Here is a 23,735-nt window from a genome sequence, read left to right as displayed (position 1 = left end):
AGTGTGATGACCTGATTTAACATTGTTGTTGATACATCACTTCATTCAGCGACACATTTTATTGCACAATTTTGCAGGTTTGATGTTTTCCTCTTCCCCTCACAATGATTTTTAACATGGAGCCATTCCTGTTCAGTGTAGCACAGCTAGCTGGAAGATCAAGCTTCTTCTTGTGCACCATTGCACATGTAGTTGAAAGAAATTAGGGGAATATTCTCAGTGCCAGGTTTTACAAATGTTGTATTGTGACTTTCTTCACGAGGAATCAGATTGAAACTATCCCTATTCTTGTCAGATTCCATTCACACTGCATGTCTAGTGTCCATTGAATTTGCACCACTTCAGCCTTTGGTGTCAAGGCACAATATTAAATTGCCTGAAATCAATTTAACGTCGGGTCTTGACATCAAAGTTTGCAGTGGTGCAAATTCAATATATTTTTGTAAAGTTACTCCAGTAGAATGGCTTTAGCTTTCTAAATTGCCTTTTTGGGTTTAGTACCAATATAGATATTGGTGGGGGGATTTGACTAGAATTTAATGTGATGGAGTAGTGAGCCCCACAGATGAGGAAGGTTTATGATCTGATCTTTGATCTGTGTGCGGCTGACGGATTTCGGTATGGGGCAGTGGGATACACATCAACCCATTCCTGCTTCTCATTGCACTCCATTCTAGAGTGCATTGTGTAGTCATCAGGTCTGTCTCAAATTTACTTGTGACAAAAGGATTCTTGGTTGACAATTGGAGAGCTGGTGGCACTGGTGGAATTGTATCCTCAAGCAAGTTAGTGCCTTGAGGAGGAGAGAAACAGAGGATGGTAGATTAGATCATGTTAGTGATCATTGTAATTGGAAAAGGGTTGTTAATTTTTTCACTGACATTATTTTAACCTGTAATCATTAATTAGATGAACATCAGAGTTCTATTAGATTTATTTGTACAACTAAATAAATCTGTTCATTAATAGACAGAAAAAGCTAGAAACGCACAGGTTAGTTAGAACTCAGAGAGCAGGTGATCGAGTTTGATTTACTTTTCACTAAAACCATTTAGTTCAACCTATCTCTGGTTACAGTAGGATCACGAGTGACTACTGCAATTAGGGCTTTATGACCAATCTCAGCTGGACACGTGATGTCAGTGCCAATGATGCTGCATTCATGGAAAATGAGGTTACAGGGTAACTTGTACAAAACAAAAAATAAAGCCTTGTGTCAAAAGTAAATTTTCTACACCAACCATATTTTCTTTCGTGCTAATGGTGTCTAGAAGTGGGATTTAATTTTAACTAATAGTGGGTGGTATGGTGGCACAGTGGTTAGCACTGCTGCCTCAGAAGGCCAGGGTCCCAGATTCGATTCCGGCCTCGGGTGATTGTGTGGATCCAGTGTCCACGTGGGTTTCCTCTGGGTGCTCCGGTTTCCTCCCACAATTCAAAGATGTGTAGGTCAGTGGATTGGCCATGCTAAATTTCTCCGAGGTGGGGATGCGGGGCTATGCCTAGATATCGTGCTTGTTCAGTGGGTCGGTGCAGACTAGATGGGCCGAATGGCCTCCTTTTGCACTGTAATGATTTGATTTATTGTCACATGTACCGAAGTACAGTGAAAAGTAATTTTCTGCGGCCGAGGGAACGTACACAGTATGTACATAGTAGACAAAGAATAATCAAATGAGAACATTGACAAATGTTACATCGACAAACAGTGATTGGTTGCAGTGTGGAACAAGGGGCCAAACAAAGCAAATATATGAGCAAGAGCAGCATAGGGTGCCGTGAATAATGTTCTTGCAGGTCTATGCAGTTGCTGAAATCAGTTTTGGTGATCTTTGATTCATCTTAATGCTCATTTATCAACTTGATGAATTTGGTGTTTGGTTCACACTCGGAGTCAATTCCACTGTCCGACTGCATCAGCATTCAAATCCGGTTAATAATTTGTACTCCGTGAATGCATATGAAATATCCAAATTAAACTTTTTAACTTGAAGTTTGATAATGATCATATACAATGAAAATTGGACATTTCCTGCACACTTGCTAGACGTTAGTGCAGGGATTAAATGGAGAATTTTATGTCACACTGTAACTCCTTAACATTTGTTTCAACAACTCCCCAAAGCATCCACCCACCCCATCAGCGCTGTTTCTTTTCCTTAACTTTTATTTATCCATTGAAAGTGCAAATGCCACAATTGCAGACTACTTTCTGGTAGCCTTATCCCTGTGATCCTTCTACACGTATGAACTTGGACAAGAATTTAAGTTCAGTTTGAGGAAATGGACCTGTTCGGACACTTCCGCATGGCAAGTACAAATTTTCCAATTGCAGCACCATACTCTTATCTCAACGTATTATACTGATTGAGTCTCTATTGGTATATGGCTGTTTTGCACTGGGAAATAAATACATGACCCAAAGAGCAACTTGGACCTGCTTTTAACTTTGTATAAACATTTTATTTGAAATACAAGCATTGATGCCTAAATTTTTATTTCTGGTGAAAAAGCTTAACAAGCTACATTTACTGCAGGCTTGTATAAAGTTTATTCTGTTTTTTCAAGAACAACTTTGCACTGCAAACAGCCAACAAATGTTCTGACTTGAATGCTTCATGAAATTGGAATATAATTAACATACAAGAGTAATTTTCTGACTTTGTGCTGCAGAGTGAAAACATTGCCTGCTGGAAGTGGGTGCAAGAAAATCGGGGACATAGTCTCATGATTTTCCAACCATTGTGGTCGGCAGGTCATGCACACAAGTGGCTGCATATCCGATATATGTTCACGGTGAGCTACGTTTTTCTGCGTTGGGGAATGCAAAGTCAAAAACTAACCTCCCTTCTACTTAATGTAGAGATTTGAATCTTTCGAATTTAACTGTAGGCTGTGGGATTAAATTACTGAAAAATTAACTAGCAGTTCTCATGTGGTCACGAGCTCGAGAAATCTGACTGCACTTGTAATTATATGCTCTGATACTCTTGGTAAGAAGAAATGATGACTTGGTTTTTTTTTAAACGTGTGTTCGGTGAACCCAATCGTTTTAAAACTTTTTCTGTGTAATTGTGGGGTGGGTTGCAGAGGATCATTCTACAGGGTTTTGATGCTCTCTTTCGGGGCTTCTGACCTAATTTCGTGAAGATGTACCAAATTATCAAAAGAAATAATGTTACAGAAAATGTTGCTCGCTTTTGTAATGTAACAAAGCTTCAGGCACAGATGTATGAGCTTGAGGAACCCCCTTGACATCTGGTGACTTGGTTTTTAAACAATGATTTTAAGTGGACAAACCGGTTTGAAGTATAAATATTTCAAACTCCCTTGATTCAGATACAGTGAGTCCATCTTAAAAATGCCCACATCCTGTAGGCAGATTGAAACCATTTAAGCTTGGATGTAAATGTCAGTTCTAATCAAAACCAGTGGACTTCAACTTACTCGGGTTCCTGCCAGTACTATTAGAATGATACATATTTAGTGCTGATATTTTATTATGAATGGCATCTTTCAAACCTGCTTCGGTTAATAGTATCCAGATTTCATTTTGAGAATTATTTTTCATTTTGTGCTGAAGAATGGGAGTAAATATTCAGTGCTGTTTAAAGCACTGTTTTAATGCTTGCCCATATAGAGTTTTTCATACAGCCCTGTTCTCTCTCGCCTTGCCTGTGGTTAAACAGTTAGCTAAAGATTTGAAACTTTGGTTAAAGATGCACAGAGAAGTTTTGAACCTCTGAAATCTGGGGTTGACATCCATATTTAAAATTCCAGACTACTGTTTCATTGAGTGACAATGTTTAAAACTGCCCTCCACCGACCCCTCTCCCTTCACACCAGTCACTCAGCTTTTTAAAATCATGCAACCGAAGAGTTGTAAACCAGGACAGCTACAAGGCAATAAGTGAACCCCAAGAGGAGAGAAAATGGTTCTCTCTCTCACAGTAGGCCAGATGATCCCAATTGAGAGAATGCACAAGGACACAAACTCAACTCATCTACGTAAATGTTATTTTTATACAGATTTATCTGGATATCAAATTGTGCACAGGTACTATCTGTGAAATAAAGGTTCTAGGATGTGGAATTATCCAATATAAAAGTTTTTTTTACTTTTTTTGTTACAAGAAAATTATACAACTTCAAACGTGCAGTAACCAGATTAAAATAAAACACTTCAAAACTGATCAAAGAAACTTCCTCGAGTAAAGTTAAATTACTTGTAAGTTCAATAATTTGAAGGATCATTATGATCCTCATTTACAGTCTGTATACTCATACTACATATTTTTGGAACTGGAATCGTTTGACTTTTGGATGAAAGCCAGTGGCATTGTGTTCCAACCACGATTGTGAACTGTTGCAGAGAAATTAACACTGGTTTTGTTCAAAGCATTTCTTTTTTTGCAGTCGAGGAAAAATATCTGACTGCCATGTAATCACGGCTTGGATTAGGTTCTGGATGGTGTACACCATTTTGTATCACCTGATGGTGGAGTGGACTATGTAGTGCATTTATGTGGTAATTTGTGTCTGCACAATGTAACATTACATGTCTTCTAAATTGAGGTTAGCAGACTTGCTTGGAACTACATATCCTGCTACCTGAGCATCTAAGCAAGGACAAAGTATCCCTTCACTCCAGAATTGCCATTTGAGTAGGTTCCCATTCACATAAATAAATACCTTACAGTCATCAGTGAATACACAGCTTCATGATATCTCAGCTTGGGCTGCGTGACCTACTGTCTGGTTTCAGATAGTAATGAGGAAGACAGTAAAAGGGTTGGAGAATTGTTCAGGCATCATTTGAGATTTACCACCCTTATTGTTGCAGCTTCCTGCCCATGTGGAGAGACTATTAATTTAAGGTGTCAATTTAGCTAATGAAATTGATTGCAGGCTTTTCTGGGTAAAGCAGTTTGTTTTTCAAATGGCTGGCTGCAACTGTTTTTTCCCCAACTGAGGTGACATTAGTTATTGTTGGGAGCCTATCACCTGATGGAAAATAAGCTCGACCCATCTGCTCATTCTGCTCCCACAAACCATATTGTAAATATTACATAAATAAAAGAGATGCTTTTTGACTTGCACTTTGATATCAGGGGAAACAACAAATATTATGCAGTTGTGTTGACTGCAGTTGCTGCAACTTTGTTGGCCTTGGGCAACTTAATGTGAACACACACTGTGGACTGGAAGTAAATGACGATAAAAGTTGAGCAGTTTGGTGTAGTTGACCATTTCAGTTTGTACCTTTTGCAGTTGTCACGTGCGTTGCCGTTTCTCAAGTTCAGAAAATGTCATCCTTTTGAATATCAAAGCTTCATTTGAGTTTTGATGAGCCTAATAGAAAAAGGAGTACATTGGTGCTGGAGTCATACCACTTATTATGAGATTGGTAGATATACAGCTACTCTATTGCAGAGGATACACAGCTACTCTAAGGCAGACCAATGTTCTGAAAGATTTCTGTAGTAAATCTGTTCTCTAATCTTACTGATTTCATAGTCTAAGAAAACCTTTATATGCGCCACACTTATTTTTTGGGACTGACTTTTGCACCCTTGGTTAAAAGTCCATAGAATCCCTACAGTGCAGAACGATGCCCATTGAAGCTACACTGTGCCTCCAAAAGAGCACTCTACCCAGGACCACTCCCCCGCCCTATCCCTGTAATCCTGCACATTGATCCTGGCCAATCCACCTAACTTGCACATCTTTTGACTGTGGGAGGAAACCAGAGCAAATGCTATAAACTGGTAAATATACCACATCCGTGGCTCTATTATAGGCAAATCGTGATTGTAGGGGACACCGCATATAACACCAATGCTTGATGATTGAGTAATTTCAATTCTGTGTAGGGCGCCCCAAGAAATCCAGAATTGCCATTTGAGTAGGTTCCCACCCTGTCACAATAATTGGCTTGGGGAACTATCCTTCAGCATCCAGCTCACATTGAGAGTACAGTTTAGCTTCAAAGATTGTGGAGAAACAGTGCATTTAAAAATACACATGCAGTTGCGTTGTGCTAGATTTTCTTTCTAAGCTGATGTGGTTCTTTCACGTTTTTAGGAAACTGATACTATTCCAGTTTCCATTTATCTAGGAAATCAGGCTGTACTATTGCAGAAAAGCATAAAATAAATATTGTGCTTTATTTTTGGGGGTCATATCACAATACCAATGACTAATCCCTGTGCTCAAAAATGATGTAGAGAACAAATGAAGCAGACAAAAACAAATGAGCAGTTGAATGCAAAGCACCAAGCTGAATTTTATCAGACTTTGTCCCAGCTGGCATGTGTTTACTGTATGGCACTGACCCATGTAATACACCCATAAAGTAAGTGCCAATACCAACATCTGCCAACAACTTTAAATACGACGGAAAATGCAATAATCCATTCTCAATTGCTGCAACTTTGTGTTGAATAAAAGGTTTCTTTTTTTAGACACGGTGCTGTAACTTGCCAGTTTTGTCAAGGATTCGCAAAGTGCACCCATAATGAATGCCTAAACTATTTTTTTGACAATTATATTTGAGTACAATACATGAAAGCGACCCATGCCAGTTGGGCATCATGGAATGCCAATCAAATGAGTCCACCCCAAGTGAAAGATCAGGACCATTTCACGGGTTTGTGCTTCTCAAGAGACACGCTCTCTTCAGACGACCGTCATTTTCACTTTTAGAATGAAGTGTTTCATACAGCTCTTTTGACCTCCGATGTTTCCAAGATACACAGAGCCATGTTGGTAGGGTCAAATATCAAATGGATTTAAAGACATTTTGATTAATTTATATATGATTACTAAAGAACACCACACTTGTTATTGAAAGATTACCTTGGAGACTTTTTAAAAAAATAATTTTTATTGAAAAATTTTGAATTTATACAACAACGACGAACCATAATAAAATACCAAAAATAACAATAATATTAGCAATCATAAACATTCACCCCACCTCCATGAACAACACAGCATATTAACAACGCAAATTAACACAATATTAAGTTACATAATAGAAACTACAATAAGGAACACTTCCCTCCCCGGGTTGCTGCTGCTATTGACCAAGATACCTATCTTTGAGCCAGGAAGTCCAGAAAAGGCTGCCATCGTTTATAGAACCCTTGTATTGATCCCCTCAGGGCAAATTTGACTCTCTCCAATTTTATAAATCCCGCCATGTCACTGATCCAGGTCTCCACACTTGGGGGCCTCGCATCTTTCCACTGCAGCACGATCCTTCGTCGGGCTACTAGGGTCGCAAAGGCCAGGACACCGGCCTCTTTCGCCTCCTGCACTCCCGGCTCTACCGTAACTCCAAAAATCGCGAGTCCCCACCCTGGTTTGACCCTGGATCCAACCACCCTCGACACCATCCCCGCCACCCCCTTCCAGAATTCTTCCAGTGCCGGGCATGCCCAGAACATATGGGCGTGGTTCGCTGGACTCCCCGAACATCTGGTGCACCTGTCCTCACCCCCAAAGAACCTACTCATCCTAGTCCCGGACATGTGGGCCCGGTGCAGCACCTTAAATTGGATGAGACTAAGCCTCGCACATGAGGAGGAAGAGTTGACTCTCCAAGGCATCCGCCCAAGTCCCGTCCTCTATCTGCTCCCTGAGTTCCTCCTCCCATTTAGCCTTCAGCTCCTCCACTGACGACGACTCCACCTCCTGCATTACCTTATAGATGTCAGACACCTTCCCCTCTCCGACCCACACCCCCGAAAGCACTCTGTCCATCGTCCCCCGCGAGGGCAGCAAAGGGAATCCCTCTACCTGTCGCCTAGCAAACGCCTTTACCTGCAAGTATCTGAACATGTTCCCTTGGGGGAGCCCAAATTTATCCTCCAGTTCCCCCAGGTCCGCAAACCTCCCGCCAATAAACAGGTCCCTCAATTTACTGATGCCCACCCTTTGCCACCTCCTAAATCCCCCATCCTTGTTCCCTGGGATGAACCGATGATTGCCACCCAATGGAGCCTCCATCGAGCCCCCTGTTTCCCCCCTATGCCGTCTCCACTGTCCCCAGATTCTTAGGGTCGCCGCCACCACCGGGCTCGTGGTATACCTCTTAGGGGAGAGCGGCAACGGCGCCGTTGCCATGGCACCCAGGCTCGTACCTCTACATGATGCCATCTCCATTCTTTTCCATGCCGCCCCTCCCCCCTCCATCACCCATTTACGCACCATTGACACATTGGCCGTCCAATAGTACCCCAAAAGGTTGGGCAGCGCCAGCCCGCCTCTATCCCTCCCTCGCTCCAGGAACACCCTCTTCACTCTCGGAGTCCAATGTGCCCACACAAAGCTCAAAATACTGCTAGTCACTCTCCTAAAGAAGGCCCTGGGGATAAAGATGGGCAGGCATTGAAAGAGGAACAAGAACCTCGGAAGCACCGTCATTTTGACTGACTGTACCCTCCCCACCAACGACAGTGGCAGCATGTCCCACCTCTTAAACTCCTCCTCCATCTGATCTACAAGTCTGGTGAAATTATGTTTGTGGAGAGTTCCCCAGTCCCTGGCCACCTGAACCTCCAGGTACCTAAAGCTCTCCCCTGCCCGCCTAAGCGGGAGCCTACCAATTCCTTCCTCCTGGTCTCCAGGGTGCACCACAAACACCTCACTCTTGCCTAAATTTAGTTTATAACCTGAAAAGGTCCCAAACTCAGCTAGCAGCTCCATCACCCCCGGCATCCCTCCCACCGGGTCCGCCACATACAGTAACAGGTCATCGGCATACAACGACACCTATGTTCCTCCCCACCTCGCACCAAACCTCTCCACCTCTCTGAATCCCTCAACACCATCGCCAGCGGCTCGATTGCCAGTGCAAACAACAAGGGGGACAGGGGGCAACCCTGCCTGGTCCCTCGGTAAAGCCGGAAGTACTCTGACCTCCTCCCATTCGTGGCCACGCATGCCATCGGGGCCTCGTATAGCAGCCTTACCCATCTAATAAACCCTTCACCAAATCCAAACCTCCCCAACACCTCCTATAAGTACCCCCACTCCACTCTATCGAAGGCCTTCTCCGCATCCAGCGCCACCACTATCTCTGCCTCCCCCTCAATCGCCGGCATCATGATGACATTCAACAATCTCCGCACATTCGTGTTCAGCTGCCTTCCCTTCACAAAACCTGTCTGGTCCTCGTGTACAACCCCTGGCACACAGTCCTCTATCCTGGTGGCCAGGATTTTTGCCAGCACCTTGGCATCTACGTTGAGGAGAGATATGGGCCTGTATGAACCACACTGCTGGGGGTCCTTGTCCCTCTTTAAAATTAACGAGATCAGCGCCCGCGACATCGTCGGGGTCAAAGTCCCCCCTTCCCACGCTTCATTAAGTGTCCGCACCAGCAAGGGGCCCACTAGGTCCACAAACTTTTTATAAAATTCCACCGGGAACCCATCCGGCCTCGGCGCCTTCCCTGACTGCATCTGCCCGATCCCCTTAACTAGCTCCTCCAGCTCAATCGGCGCACCCAGCCCCTCCACCTGCTCCTCCTGCACCTTCAGGAAAGAAAGCCCGTCGAGGAACCTCTCCATTCCCCTCCTCTCCACCGTTGGCTCCGACCAGTACAGTTCCCCGTAAAAGTCCTTGAAGACCTCATTCACCTCTACCCCCTTCCGCACCACATTCCCACTCTTGTCTCTCGCTCCAGCAATTTCCTTAGCTGCATCCCGCTTGCGGAGCTGATGAGCCAGCATCCTACTCGCCTTTTCACCATGTTCATATACTGCCTCTTGTGCCTTCCTCCACTGTGCCTCCGCCTTTCTAGTGGTCAGCAAATCAAATTTAGCCTGTAGGCTGTGCCTCTCCCCCAACAGTCCCTCCTCTGGTGCCTCTGCGTACCTCCTGTCTACCACCAGCATCTTTCCCACCAGTCTATCCCTCTCGCTCCTCTCCCTGTGTGCCCGGATGGATATTAGCTCCCCACGAATCACTGCCTTCAGGGCTTCCCAGACAACCCCGACCTGAACCTCCCCCGTATAATTCACCTTGAGGTACCCCTCAATACTTGCCCGGACCCTCCAACACACCACCTCCTCCGCCAACAACCCACATCCAACCGCCACAACGGGCGCTGGTCCCGCACCTCCCCCATCTCCAACTCTATCCATTGCGGAGCATGGTCGGAGATTGCAATGGCCGAATACTCGGCCTCCTCCACTCTCGGAATCAGCCCCCTACTCACCACGAAGAAGTCTATCCGAGAGTAGACCCTATGTACGTGGGAGAAGAAAGAGTACTCCCGTGCCCTTGGCCTTACAAACCTCCATGGATCCACCCCACCCATCTGGTCCATAAACCCTCTCAGTACCTTGGCCGCTGCTGGCCTCCTACCCGTCCTAGAGCTGGACCGATCCAGTGAAGGATCCAACACCGTATTGAAGTCGTCGTCCCCCCCAATGATCAGACCTCCCGCCTCCAGATCCGGGACCCGTCCCAACATACGCCTCATAAAGCCCTCATCATCAATATTTGGGGCATATACACTAGCAAGTACCACCTTCTCTCCTTGTAGCCTGCCCCTAACCATAACATACCTACCCCCCTTATCCGCCGCCACCTCCGATGCCTCAAACGACACATTTTTCCCCACCAGAATCGCCACTCCCCGGTTCTTCACATCCAACCCAGAGTGGAAAACCTGCCCCACCCATCCCTTCCTCAGACAGACCTGGTCCGCCACCTTCAGGTGGGTCTCCTGAAGCATTGCCACGTCTGCCTTTAGCCCCTTCAGATGAGCAAGTACCCTCAACCGCTTCACCAGCCCTTTCAATCCTCTTGCAGTCCAGGTGACCAACTGAATCAGAGGGCGTCCTGCCCCCCTCCCCCCTCGACTAGCCATAGCCCGTCGACTGCACGCCCCAGGCCAGCACCCCCTGCCTGACCCAGTCCCCACAGCGACAACACCTCACCTCTGTCCCACCAGCTCCCTCCTGACCCTACCAGCAGCAAACCGGTAGTCCCCTTCTCCCCCCCCCCCCCCCCCCCCCCCCCCCCCCTTCTTCCCCAGGCTAGGAACCTTCTTAGCCGCGCACCGTCCTCCATTGTACTTCCGTGGGTCAGCTAACTTCTGCTGACCCCGGAAACTCCTGCCAAAAACCCGACCCCTCCCAAAGTGGGATCAGCCCCCAATCTATCCCTCCTCCAGGCACCGCTCCAGCGCGGGGAAGAATCAGTTAAGGCCCCGCCTCCCCCCCGTCATCGTCTCCACCTCCCAGCCCCGCAGCGCGGGAAACCAGAGGAAAGCCCGCGCTTTCGCACTGCCCCACCACACCCTTCTGACGCAGCTCCCAAATACCAGCCCCACTCCATACCCCCAACCCGACATGGAATACAACAAACCCCCCCAACCCTCCCCGTAAGATACAGAACTCAAACAATGCCCCACAGCAAAAACAAATAACAGAACAACACCCCCATAAATAACCATATCAAAATTGCAACAATACAAAAAAAGAGAACACAGCAACAGCAGAATCCAGCAATAAAGTATTACAACCGACCCCCCAACCCCTAGTTCAAGTTCAGTTTCTCCGTCCACACGAAGGCCCACGCCTCCTCCGGGGAATCAAAATAATAGTGCCGGTCCGAATAAGTTACCCACAGGCGCGTAGGCTGCAGCATTCCGAACTTTATCTTTTTCTTGTAAAGCACCTCTTTCGTCCGATTAAACCCGGACCGCTGCTTAGCCACCTCCGCACTCCAATCCTGGTAGATCCGTACTACCCCATTCTCCCAATTGCTGCTCTTCACCTTCTTGGCCCAGCGCAGCGCACACTCCCGATCACTGAACCGGTGGAACCTCACCAGCACCGCACGCACGGGTTCGTTCTCCTTAGGCCTCCTGGCCAGTACTCTGTGTGCTCCCTCCAGCTCCAAGGGCAGATGGAAAGACCCGGCCCCCACTAACAAGTTCAGCATCGTAGTCACGTAGGTTGTCAGGTCCGACCCCTCCAGCCCCTCCGCAAGGCCCAAGATCCGCAGATTTTTCCGCCTCATGCGGTGATCAAGCTCCTTGAAGCGTTCCTGCCACTTCTTGTGGAGTGCCTCGTGTCCCTCCACCTTACTCACGAGGACCACGGCCTCCTCCTCTCGTTCAGCGGCCTACGCCTGCAACGCCTGCATGGCAGCACCGTGGGTCGTCTGAATCTCCAAGAGCCTTCTGTTCGTTTCCTGCAGAGAGCTCAGTACCTCAACCTTGAAGTCTGCAAAACAGCGCAGGAGAACAGCTTGCTGCTCCTGGGCCAATTGCTTCCACTCCTCTGGAGCTCTGCCGGCCGCCATCTTGGATTCCTTCCCCCATTTTTTCTGGGGAGCTGCTGCCGTTTTTTCCCCCTTTCCACTCCGAGTTCGAGTCATGGACTGCGGGGAAAGTCGATCAGCACACCTTCTCCCACCGTGAGACGTGAAAAATGTCCGTTTTGGGCTCTAAAAAGAGCCGAAAAGTCTGTTTAAAACGGGAGCTCCCAAATGTGCGGCTTCCTACGTCATCGCCGCCACCGGAAGTCCTTGGAGACTCTTTTTTTAGTGTTATCCATCGGAGTGTTCCCGTGAAAAATGTGCATGTTTTAAAACCTCTCACAGGGACTTGTATCTTCCAAAATTCTTACATATTGGTTTAAATCCTTGTTTTATTTGAGTTTGTGTTGCAGCTACAAGTTTTTAATTATTGGCGAAATGGCCATTGACCAATTTCATACAAACCAAGAAATCTTAACAATACTGCAATGCAATATTTTACATTCATGTTCATTGTCTTTGAGATAATGGTTGTACCACTAATTTTGAGTATATTTCTTCTTGTTCCATAAAAAGAGGTAGGAATTTGTATAATGAGGCAAGCAGTTTATTCTACTTGAGCAGAAGTCAGAACTGGAACTCCCTTTCCACTATGTAGATGCTTCTGCAGAAATGTTTCATCGGTCTCTGAATTTTTGGTTTCTTGTGGAAAAATCCACAGTAAGATGGCAACAAAATAATGAAGAGCCAAATAGATAATGTGCATTCTTCACTCTACCGTTGTCATAATATACACCAGCATATCATCGTGCAGACACACACTGATGGTCACACACAGGGACCAATCAACATGTACAAACACCGCAGCTAATCACCAGTTAGAATACACACACTATAACGGCAGAGGGCACCATGGTTCCCGATCATTCTGGGTGCTGCCGCTGAGTGTAACAAGAACTCATCCAGCCCAGCACAGACTTGCACCACGTGCTGAGAAAATCAACTGGTTCGGACAAGACTAAGGTCTCTAGTTTAAGTTAGCATTATTTCGACCCACAGTCATAGTGTGTTAGTTAGTTAGAAGTAGTTAATAAAATTGAGTTGAACCTTCATCAGTGTTGGAAGTGTCTGTTCATCTCTCAAGTCTACACTAGCCAACACTTCACCTGTCTTGCAGGAAGTAACTGGATGTCGATTTTGGATTACAACAGCCATTTTATGATTTCTTCAGAATCTTCAAACTGAATTCCAATTGATAAAATACACCATTTTCAGTCATTCAGTGAACATTACTGTCTAGATGTGCTTTGTATTCTATGACCTATCTACCTACCTTTGCCACATTTCTCTCAACATCAGGTGTTTCCTCTCCCTGCAGTGCAGGGTGTGAAGGATGCAAAATCATGAAACAACTTTTACCTTCCAGGTTTGCTTCATTCTTCAAATAGGATGCATTCCTCAGACATCAGGCCTCTACCGAATTATTTGAAGACATAGCAGGGTCATAGTTTAGTAATGCAATTTGTCTTTTAGTTTCCATGCAGCCTCAGGCAAAAACCCAGTGGTACATGTCCTTTTAGGTCAGACAGGTTAGAACATAGTGCAGAAGGAGGCCATTCGGCCCATCGAGTCTGCACCGATCCACTTAAGCCCTCACTTCCACCCCATCCCCGTAACCCAATAACCCCTCCGAACCTTTTTGGTCACTAAGAGCAATTTATAATTGCCAATCCACCTAACCTGCATGTCTTTGGACTGTGGGAGGAAACCGGAGCACCCGGAGGAAACCCACGCAGACACTGGGAGAACGTGCAGACTCCGCACAGACAGTGACCCAGCAGGGAATCGAACCTGAGACCCTGGCGCTGTGAATTCACAGTGCTAACCACTGTGCTACCGTGCTGCCGAAGTCCCATATAGTATAAGTTTGGTATCTTTAAAAGTTTTGAAACTGAAGTGCACATTTGTATTTATGTGGTGCAAGAGATCACATGTGACACTACTTGTATATAAATACCACGATGTTACATACACGTTCAGTACATGGCTCTGGTAAGGTTATGATGCTGTAATGTGGCAGGGAAGCACCTACAAGGTATGTGATTTTTTTTTTTGTTATTTTAAGGATTTGAACAAGAAGCCTTCATGTTGTGGAGGGAATTCAACTTCCAGCCAAAACGAGTGTAAATTTGGTGGCATAGCCCCATAACGACCTTGAAGTCTGCGTAGGGTTGCCCAACATGTTTTTGGATTCAGACTAATTTTGATTACTGCCAGTGAGCTGTCTGCATGAAACGGGCCATAAATGGGCCATAAACTGCTCAGCTGGCGAGTAGTTTGACTGAAAATGAAATGAAATGAAAATCGCTTATTGTCACGAGTCGGCTTCAATTAAGTTACTGTGAAAAGCCCCTAGTCGCCACATTCCAGCGCCTGTTCAGGGAGGCTGTTAGGAGGAGGGTGAGCTGACTTGCATTCATTCCTGGGATATGGGCATTGCTTGTTCGACCACTATTTTTCAAAAATATTTTGCAATGAAGTTAGTGGCGCCTGTTCGGGTACACGAAAAGAGAATTCAGAATGTCCAAATTACCTCACATCACATCTTTCGGGACTTGTGGGAGGAGGCATGGGGAGAATGTGCTGACTTGACAGTGACCCAAGCCGGGAATCAAACCTGATACCCTGGCGCTGTGAACCAACAGTCTAACCACTGTGCGACTGTGCCTTCCCACAAACAGACCCAATCACTCTTACCCGCTCCTCCACATTCCCACTTATACCCACAACCCCAATAACCAACATGATATCAAATATGATACAACATTCAACCCGGTGAGCCCTGGTATGTGACCCACAACCAGGCAGGATATGGCACCCAAAATTTCACTCCTTTGTTCAACAGGCCGGCTTTGACCCTGTTGAACCCAGTTTGGTGCTTTACCAGCTCCTTGGCCAGATCCTGGAATCACATTCCCTTCCCATGTGCACTTCCTCGTCTCCTTCGCCCACAGATTTTTCTTGTCCAGATAACTATGCAATTGTACCCCCATTGCCCTTGGCTGCTACCCCGCCTTTTGGCCTCTTCCTCAGCGACCTGTCGGCTTGATCCACCTCTATGGGGAAGGGGGGGGGGGGGGAGAGAGAGGGGTTGGTGTCAATGGAAAGGTTCTACCAGAGATGGTGGCCATTTACATTGTATTTTTGAGAGCTGGCCACTGTTAGCTGTTGGAGGAGGGTAGAGGGGCTGTTGGAGCACGGTAGAGGGGCCGGGAAGTGGTAGGGTACTAATTTGTTGGGGGCGGGGAAGGTTGAGTGAGAAAGGGGGGCTTTTGTTCTTGGGTCATTTGTGGTGTTTTGCATTTGGCTAAGGATTATTGTTTGTATTTTTTTTAATTTTGTATGAAATTTTAAAACCTTTCACAAAAAGGTTTTCCCCACCTAAACAAACAGGGCTAATGCATTTCGGTTTGTGGAAATTGGACTGAATTTAATGTTTTAGTCTGAGAGCTGATGGGAGCAATTTAACCGCCGCGTGGCACCTGATGCGGATCTGAGTGTGCCGGGATAAATAGAAGGAAGGCCAAAGTAGAGATTGGCGCCGGGCACGATCAATTTGTGATCTAACCGGCCTGATGAGTTCTGGATCACGCCTCGCGTAATAACCTTCATTTGCATTCATTTCCATCTCACTAGTGAGATTGAAGTCAAATGCAGCGGCCTCCTGTGAATTAGCTGGATCCCCAGTTAGAAATGACATCGGTGTCATTTAGTACTCAGCTGGCACTGAGGATGTGAGGAGTAGCCAATTTTATTTTCCAGCGTGCAGCTCAAGGGTACTGGAGTCGGGGCTGGGTTTTTTTTTTTGGCTGTGAGGCCTTCAAGCCATCTTCAAATATCGTGGATACACACAACAGGGTCAACTGCCCGTCTGTCCTACCAAACACACCACGATCGACCCTGCTCTTGGTTCTATGCTGAAGGTCACTTTAACTCCCCTTGACTGTGAGCACCCTCTAACTTCACAGCTGAAGGCTAAAGCATTAGGTCTGAGAGCACTTCGCAGCTGCAGGTTGTCTTTGCTGTTTGCTCCTGCTGGTGGCTGCAGATGTCTGGAGACTGCTGTTGTTGTTTCCCTCCTTTCTATAGCTGGAAAGAAGAACAATTTTTTTTCTAAGATGCCTGGGTCCTGGAACACCGGGCTTGGGAGGACGTATGGGCCCAGGGTGCAATCTGGTTTGAAGCAGTGGGGTGCTGTGGGACCTGGTGCGTGGCATTATTCCAGGTGGGCCACCTGCCAGTGCCATGCAGATACTTTTGTGGATTGCTGATGCATTTGTTGCTGGTATGGCAAGTGCTGCATGTGGCTGGCGTGTCCCTGTGGTTTGAACTCTTGGGCAAGATGTTCTACTGCACCTTGAGCGCCAGTGGAGTGTATGGACGCCAGGATTGGGTTCAGGTGGGGTTGGGCCTTGTGGGTGGGTCTGCACTGCTGTGGCTCCTGGATGGAGGGTGGCGCCATGGAATGGGTTGCACATTGATGGACGATGGACCATTTCTGTGACAGGGCTCTGGACATTCTGGCACATTCTCAAGCTTGTCCTCCCATTTCTTTTGATGAAACTGCGGGTTGATACGGTGTGTTAGTCTTTTTTTTAGTGAAGATGAGCTGATATAGCTTTGTGTTGGTACTAATGTGGAGCGAGGACATTTCCTTGTTGGTTTGACGGTTGGTGTGATATGCGGAATGTTGCATAGTTGATTTTCAAATCTTTGTTACTGTAGATCATTTAATAAAAAAAGTATTCTCAAGTGGTTGTGTAAAGTGACTGCTCCTGCTTTGGCTGCGCATGTCCTCCCAAAGCTCCTGCTTTGGCTTCACAGTGCCTACAAGCCGAGTTGTTTGTTGTTTTTTTTTTGCTACTGCCTCTTCTTCTGTGGTGTGCAAAAAGGAAATGGGAGGCTGTAGGTGGGCCTACTACCAGTCTGAAGGAGGGGAAGAGGTGCTCTCTCACTCTTCTGTGTTCTGTGTTAGTATGGCTTTCGGGTAATTGTTTTTGTCTTGAGCCTGCTACTCTGAGTTGCCAGAGTTATGGGGGGTTGGGGAGGGGGGGGGGGGGTGAAAAGAGAGGAGGAGTGTCTTGCATGCTGCTGCAGCTACTTGGAGGATGTGTGTCTGTCTGCTGCTGTCTCTTCTTCTGTGACATAGAAGGGTGGGGAGGGGCGGGGGGGGGGGGGGGGGGGGGGGGGATGTGGAGAAAAGAGGAGTGACCTGATGGCTGTTGCTGCCACTTAGAAAATGTGGCTTGGAAACTTTGCTGCTGCCTCTAGTGCTTCTGTTGACTGGAGTGAGGAAGGGACAAGAGTGATATTCAGAGTCAGCAGAAAGACAGTAATCAGACTTGACATAAACTGAGGCGCACCAGAGCTAACCTCTCAGTTATCATCACTGTCCTGCCTTGTCTATTGACCCGCTGACAGTGCCGACAAAGGCGCATCACCCTCAGGCTCTTGAAGGGTGGAACATGGATGATTTTCACTGCTGCCAGTGCTGACTAAAGGGAAGAGTAGTGGCTGATTCAACTGAGCGACTTGAAGATTGTTGGTGGCTTATTGTGCAGGTCATTGTTTACTGTTTCAGGTTTGGTGACCATGCAAATTACTGGTGCCTTTTGGTTAATGTTGCTTGTTTATGTCCAATGTTCGGAAGCTGCATCCTTGCTCTGTGCTGTTGCTGTTTAATGTCGAGAGGTCGTGGGCTTGTTTGCTACAGACCCTTTTGCTTCTGTGGCCTGTAGTTCAGAACCACTGCCAGTGTTGGGGAGGGAGTGCTCTCTCTCTCTTCCAGCCTGCTGTGTCGGTGTGACTTCTCCAGTGTATTTTGCTCATCTGTGAGCACCTTTTCACTGTGGGACTAGTGCGGGGGTACGGGCGGGCGGAAAGAGAGAGAAAGAGAAGGGGGAGTGACAAAATGATTTGGATGCTGGTAAATTATTTTGAATTCTCCAACTGTGTACCCGAACAGGTGCCGGAGTGCGGTGACTAGGGGTTTTTCACAGTAACTTCATTGCAGTGTGAATCTCTTATTATTGCCACAAATAGGCTTGCATTAACACTACAATAAAGTTACTGTGAAAATCATCCATGTTCCACGCTTCAAGGGCCTGTAGAGCATCACCCCAGGGTGATGCGCCTGTGTTGGCACTGTCAGCGGGTCAATACACAAGGCATGACAATGATGATAACTGTGAGGTTAGCTCTCGTGCTCCTCGGTTTATGCCAAGTCTGATTCCTGTCTTTCTGCTGACTCCTAATCTGCTGACACTCCTAATCTGCTGACCCATCCGCTGAATGGGCTCTGAATCAGGAGGCTGCTGATCTTGGGCCACTGTGCACGGGGGTGGGGTGAGCAGCGGGCAACAGGGGGTGGGGGTTCAGGCAGGCCCGCTGTGAAGATTAATGCAACAGAGGCTTCGGGGCAGCAGGGTAGCATGGTGGTTAGCATAAATGCTTCACAGCTCCAGAGTCCCAGGTTCGATTCCCGGCTGGGTCACTGTCTGTGTGGAGTCTGCACGTCCTCCCCCTGTGTGCGTGGGTTTCCTCCTCCGGTTTCCTCCCACAGTCCAAAGATGTGCGGGTTAGGTGGATTGGCCATGCTAAATTGCCCGTAGTGTCCTAATAAAAAGTAAGGTTAAGGGGGGGTTGTTGGGTTACGGGTATAGGGTGGATACGTGGGTTTGAGTAGGGTGATCATGGCTCGGCACAACATTGAGGGCCGAAGGGCCTGTTCTGTGCTGTACTGTTCTATGTTCTATGTATTAGGTATAACATGTTTTAACTGTGCATATTTGGTATTTCCATTCCTCCTACCCATACTACTCTGAAAGTTCCCGATTTCGGAAGCTAAGCAGACTCGGGCCTGGTTACTACTTGAATGGGAAGCACATGGAGGACCAGAGCCATCCTCACCCACAAAGCCTGGGGGAGCAGCGGAGAGCGGCCACAGAGCCAAGGTGAAGAGCCCGGGCTGGCTCCCCAAGAAGGAGCCGGGAGGAGGCAGCCAGAGGAAGGCAGCTGGTGACTGCAGGAGAAGCACCAGAGCCACCGGTGTGTGGAGGCCGGCGGGCGGCTCCAGAAAGCGGGCAAGGAGCCGATGCCAGGAGGTGATCCGGTTGCCGGGGACGAAGGAGAAGGAGAGGCAGTGCAACTGAGAGAGAAACGGAGGAAACAAGTGGGCGGCAAAGAGGCAGTGGGGAAGGTGGAGAAATAACACTCAGTGATCCTCCCTCTTAATATTTCGTGGTCTACTGCCATGGCTCGGTGAGTCCCCAGGATGCACATCGGAGGTGGGGCAGCCTGTTGCTTTTCACGCCCTGTGGCCTTTGATACCATTGGCAGATGTCTTCTGCAGGGCTTGAGGTTGGGGGGTGGCCCCAGCCAACTTATCGTTGTTGCCACCCTGTTCTGCCCTCTGCCTTTGAGATTCACCGGTGTCAGTTCGGGGGGTGGGGGGCAATGTCCACCTGTGTCTGGGATATGTCCCTCTTGTGACTGGAACATGACTGGGCCCTCAGCCATGGCCGTCACAAACTGAGCCACGCCTTGGGCACCACCACTCAAGATGCGGATGTCATGGTTCAGGTTTTCCACTGTAGTCGCCACCCAGCAGTGTTAACCTCAGAGCCACACATTGTTCGCATCCTCTCGTGCACCCGAGTGTCACTGCCATCCTCTCTTGAATCTCTCAGTTTTGTCCTATCATCTGCATCAGCTCTGGGAGAACCTTGTCCAGAGGCTCAGCATCTGGCTGGGACTCGGCTGAGTCCTGGGATCCAGCAGATCTCTGACTGCCTTGGATTTTCCATCCTCCGTATGGTGTGCATCAGCAACTGTGATGCTCACTAGATTGTGTCACCCAACAAGCTGTGTCTATGCTGGTAGAGGATGCAGGTAATGGCTGTGACACCTCGATGGTGCTCTCCTCCGAGGTGGTCTCTTGGCTGGCAAGCGGGTGAATGACTCCGCATGGTCCGACCCCTACAGATGGAGATCATGTGAGAAAATGGACATCAGTCACTGAGGGGGAAGGATCATTTTGTCTGACATGAACTGCTCATTTGAGACAGGTTATCTGGGTGAAGGGGCACCTCTGTGGAGCAGGCCAACCTCGTGTTGGTGACTGCTCTCTCTTCGGTCAACCCTGCGATTTACAGGTCCATTCCTCATAGGGAATAAGGACTCTGGTTCTCTGTCGTTCTCCCCCCCCCCCTCCCATTTTGGCCCTTTAATTCTTATTATGTGCGGTCCCTCCTGTGGGGACAAAGAGAGGGCATTATGAACTGCATACTTGATGGGTGAGGGAGGGGGGTCTATAGCAGGTGGCATATGTGGGTATTGCACCTGGACGCAAGAGTTGTGCTGGTGGGTGTCAGTGGCTTCTAAGAAACAAGCGCGAAGATCGGATGTGCGAGGTGTCAGTCAGTGAAGTGTAGGAGGGTGGGGTTTGGGAATTTGCGGGATGGCAGGCAGAACTGATGCCAGGAGAGAGGTGGTAACTTACCTTGCAGCATGGTGGAGGTCGTTGATCTTCTTCTGACAATGTACGGCGGTCCTCCTGGTCATGCGGCCCACACTGCCAGCCACTGCCTCCAAGGCGATATTGGTGACCCTGCTGCTGGTCCTCCAACCCCCTCGGGAAACTGGTCTCGCATTGATGCCGTCTAGAAGCCTGGCCAGGTTAGCATCAACAAAGCAAGGAGCAGGTCTGCACGCTGACATGCATGTTTGTTGACTGGTGAGGGAGCGCTTAAAACCTTGTCGGTGGCAAGACGCGGAAGCTCAAATCTGGTGAATCAGATGGCGAGAGAGCCATGGGGGTTCATTTCCAGCACTAAGTGCAGTTAAATGTGGGCCACAATCTCGCCAATGTGGCCGTCAAGAAACACCCCGCCAATTGTGCCCAAAATGACACTTCAAAAATATTTTTGTTATATTGTGTCTAATGTCTGCTTTATAATGGCCGCACACTCAGCCATATGGAGAGGCAAAGCCTTTTTTCTCCTGTAAATGAGATTTCCATGTGGTATAATTTGAAAGACCTCCTAGTACTTTTTAAAAAGCTAAATCTTTGGTACAATTCAAACCTGCAGCTCATCACCATTAATTGCATTCCGGCTTAAACTAAAGCAAATGCTGAGACACAGGAGTGTTGTGTGAAACTGGTGACAGGTTTACACAGACCCCTTGGATTATGAGCCAGTGAAGTTGTCTGCAAGGTTGTGTAAATGTTGGTTTTCCGTCTGGGCTATGACCCAAAAGGGTATACTGATGTCTTGGACATTTTTTTTTTAAAGTACAACCATGATGGGGAGAAGACTTGTGTTCATGTGCCCATTTTCCACAAAAGCTGATGCTTAATGACTCACTGTATTTTAAATATGTTGTGTATTTTAAAAGAGTCCATTCTTTGAGTTGTGCACCTTGAGTTAAATATCATTTGGGAAGTTGTAGTCCATTCAAATGTGTTTGCATTTCACCTATCATGAGCTGGATATTAAAAGATTGTTTTTTTAAAATATTTTGAACAGTAGTCAAATCCATGAATTATTCTGTAGTGTTCATCTTAAAATTAAAACCTATATAATAAAAAAATTATATAACCTGACTTTTCAAATGAAGAAAATTTCGGAACCGACTTTTCAAAGAACATTGCACAGGAAATTAAATCACTCAGTAAGGAAGTAGAATTGAGTTGATTGCAATCATTAATGTTTTTTAATGAAGCTGTATAATGGAATGTTCCTAAGCAGTGGAGATTTCCCGAGTGTGGTGTCAATTATGAATTGTGAATCTGGAATTCTAAACCACTAACGTTGCAATTGATGATTCAAGAGATTGAAGTATGTAACAGAATTAAGTAGCATTTTCTTGACCTTTCTATTGATGGTGATATGATTATTGTAGGATATTGTGAAGTGAAATTTTTTTCCGGATTGTCAAAACCAAGGAGGCTGGTGGTTGTGGAATCTGATGAGTCTTTTCTTTGGAAGTTGGTGCCACCTGTATTAACTTGGGAAGCCAGCTTAACATTTGTAATATAAGCGGTAAAATGCTAGCCAGTTGCAACTTAAATAGCTCATGTTTTTCAGGAATTAACCTAGGTGTTCTGATTTCTCTACCTTACATTCTGTCTGTGATACCAATCTTTTTGTACTGCCTGTAAATCTCCTTTTTTTTAAAGTGAGCAGCAAGCTTTTGAGTTTAGGGTAGAGCAGGTTATTTATTCTCACACACTTGGAATCATAGAACCCATACAATGCAGAAGGAGGCCAACCCTCTGAACTAACACCCGACCCGGCCCCCCCCCCCCCCCCCCGCCCTATCACCATGACCCCAACTAACTTTTTGGAAACTAAAGGGAAATTTAGCATGGCCAGTCCACCTATCTGAACATCTTTGGACTGTGTGAGGAAACCGGAGCACCCTGAGGAAACCCATGCAGACATGGTGAGAATGTGCAAACTCCACAAAGGCCCCAAGCCTGGAATCTAACCTGGATCCCTGGCACTGTGAGGTAGCAGCGCTAACCACTGTGCCACCATCCCACCCCAAATTTAACCCTACATTTCACTCTCTTGTTCCCACACAGGTAAGGTAATGCACTTTTACAGATTGTAGCTATTTCAGTTTCTGATTCATGAACTCTGGTCCCCCATGTGGAGGGCTTGAGTCATTGAGTTAAGTTGAATTCAGGGTTTTACACTCTGGTTTCTCAACAGGCTGTGAGTTTTCTTGTTCAATTTCTAGGAGTTTGGAATAGGTTGGAGGAGTCTTGAAGGTATTGCAGTTAATTACAGTGGCTGCTTGGTGACTTACAGCAAATTTGTGGTCTGATTCTCTGACCATTGAAGTATCGGTTCGATGGCTTTGGTGGAACTGCTGCAATCAACTCTTAGCTGATTTTTAAAAGCAAAGAAATGGCTGTATCACCATGTGAGTTCATACTAGTTGAAGTCTTTTTCCAAACGAGGGGTGATGTTTTCATGCTGAGTCACAACCTGTTTGGTGGTTTAACACCTAATGAAGATTTTAGACAGTGGGTCTCTTTGTTCGTGAATGTCCCGTTCAATCTGAAAATACCTTTTTTGATTTGGCTTCATGGAAGGACACAGAATTACATCAGTCTGGAAGGTTCATTTGTGTTGGCCTATCCTTAACAAAATGTGTAAGTTCCCTGAATGGCTGTGACGGTCCATATTAATTTGGGTATTCACTTGAGATGTGGCAAAGCCAACAGTCACATGATTTGTCATTTTAATGGCCAGTTTCTGAAACTATCGGCTGCAGTATACGGGGGCATGACATCGGTAATAATCCCAGACCTGTTCTGGTGGCAACATGGGAAAACATTGTTAAAATATAAACTTTTATATTTAATGGTCATCCATGGTCAC

General features: G+C 46.7%; 1 protein-coding gene across 7 annotated transcripts in view; it reads left to right on the top strand.

The window, feature by feature from the left end:
* Positions 1-23,735, top strand: part of mllt3 (MLLT3 super elongation complex subunit) — a 164,820-nt gene that overhangs the window by 18,602 nt on the left and 122,483 nt on the right. Inside the window, exon 2 of one of the 7 annotated variants that reach the window (XM_038804629.1) lies at positions 2,674-2,796. The exons of the other annotated variants lie outside the window; for them this stretch is intronic. The gene's annotated coding sequence lies outside the window, so the exon portion shown is untranslated. The remainder of the gene's footprint in view (positions 1-2,673; positions 2,797-23,735) is intronic. 7 annotated transcript variants of the gene reach the window in all.

This window comes from Scyliorhinus canicula, chromosome 8 (assembly GCF_902713615.1).
Source record: "Scyliorhinus canicula chromosome 8, sScyCan1.1, whole genome shotgun sequence".
Taxonomy (NCBI): Eukaryota; Metazoa; Chordata; class Chondrichthyes; order Carcharhiniformes; family Scyliorhinidae; genus Scyliorhinus; species Scyliorhinus canicula.
Note: the sequence above shows the minus strand (reverse complement) of the source record. Positions and strands in the feature narration are given on the sequence as shown.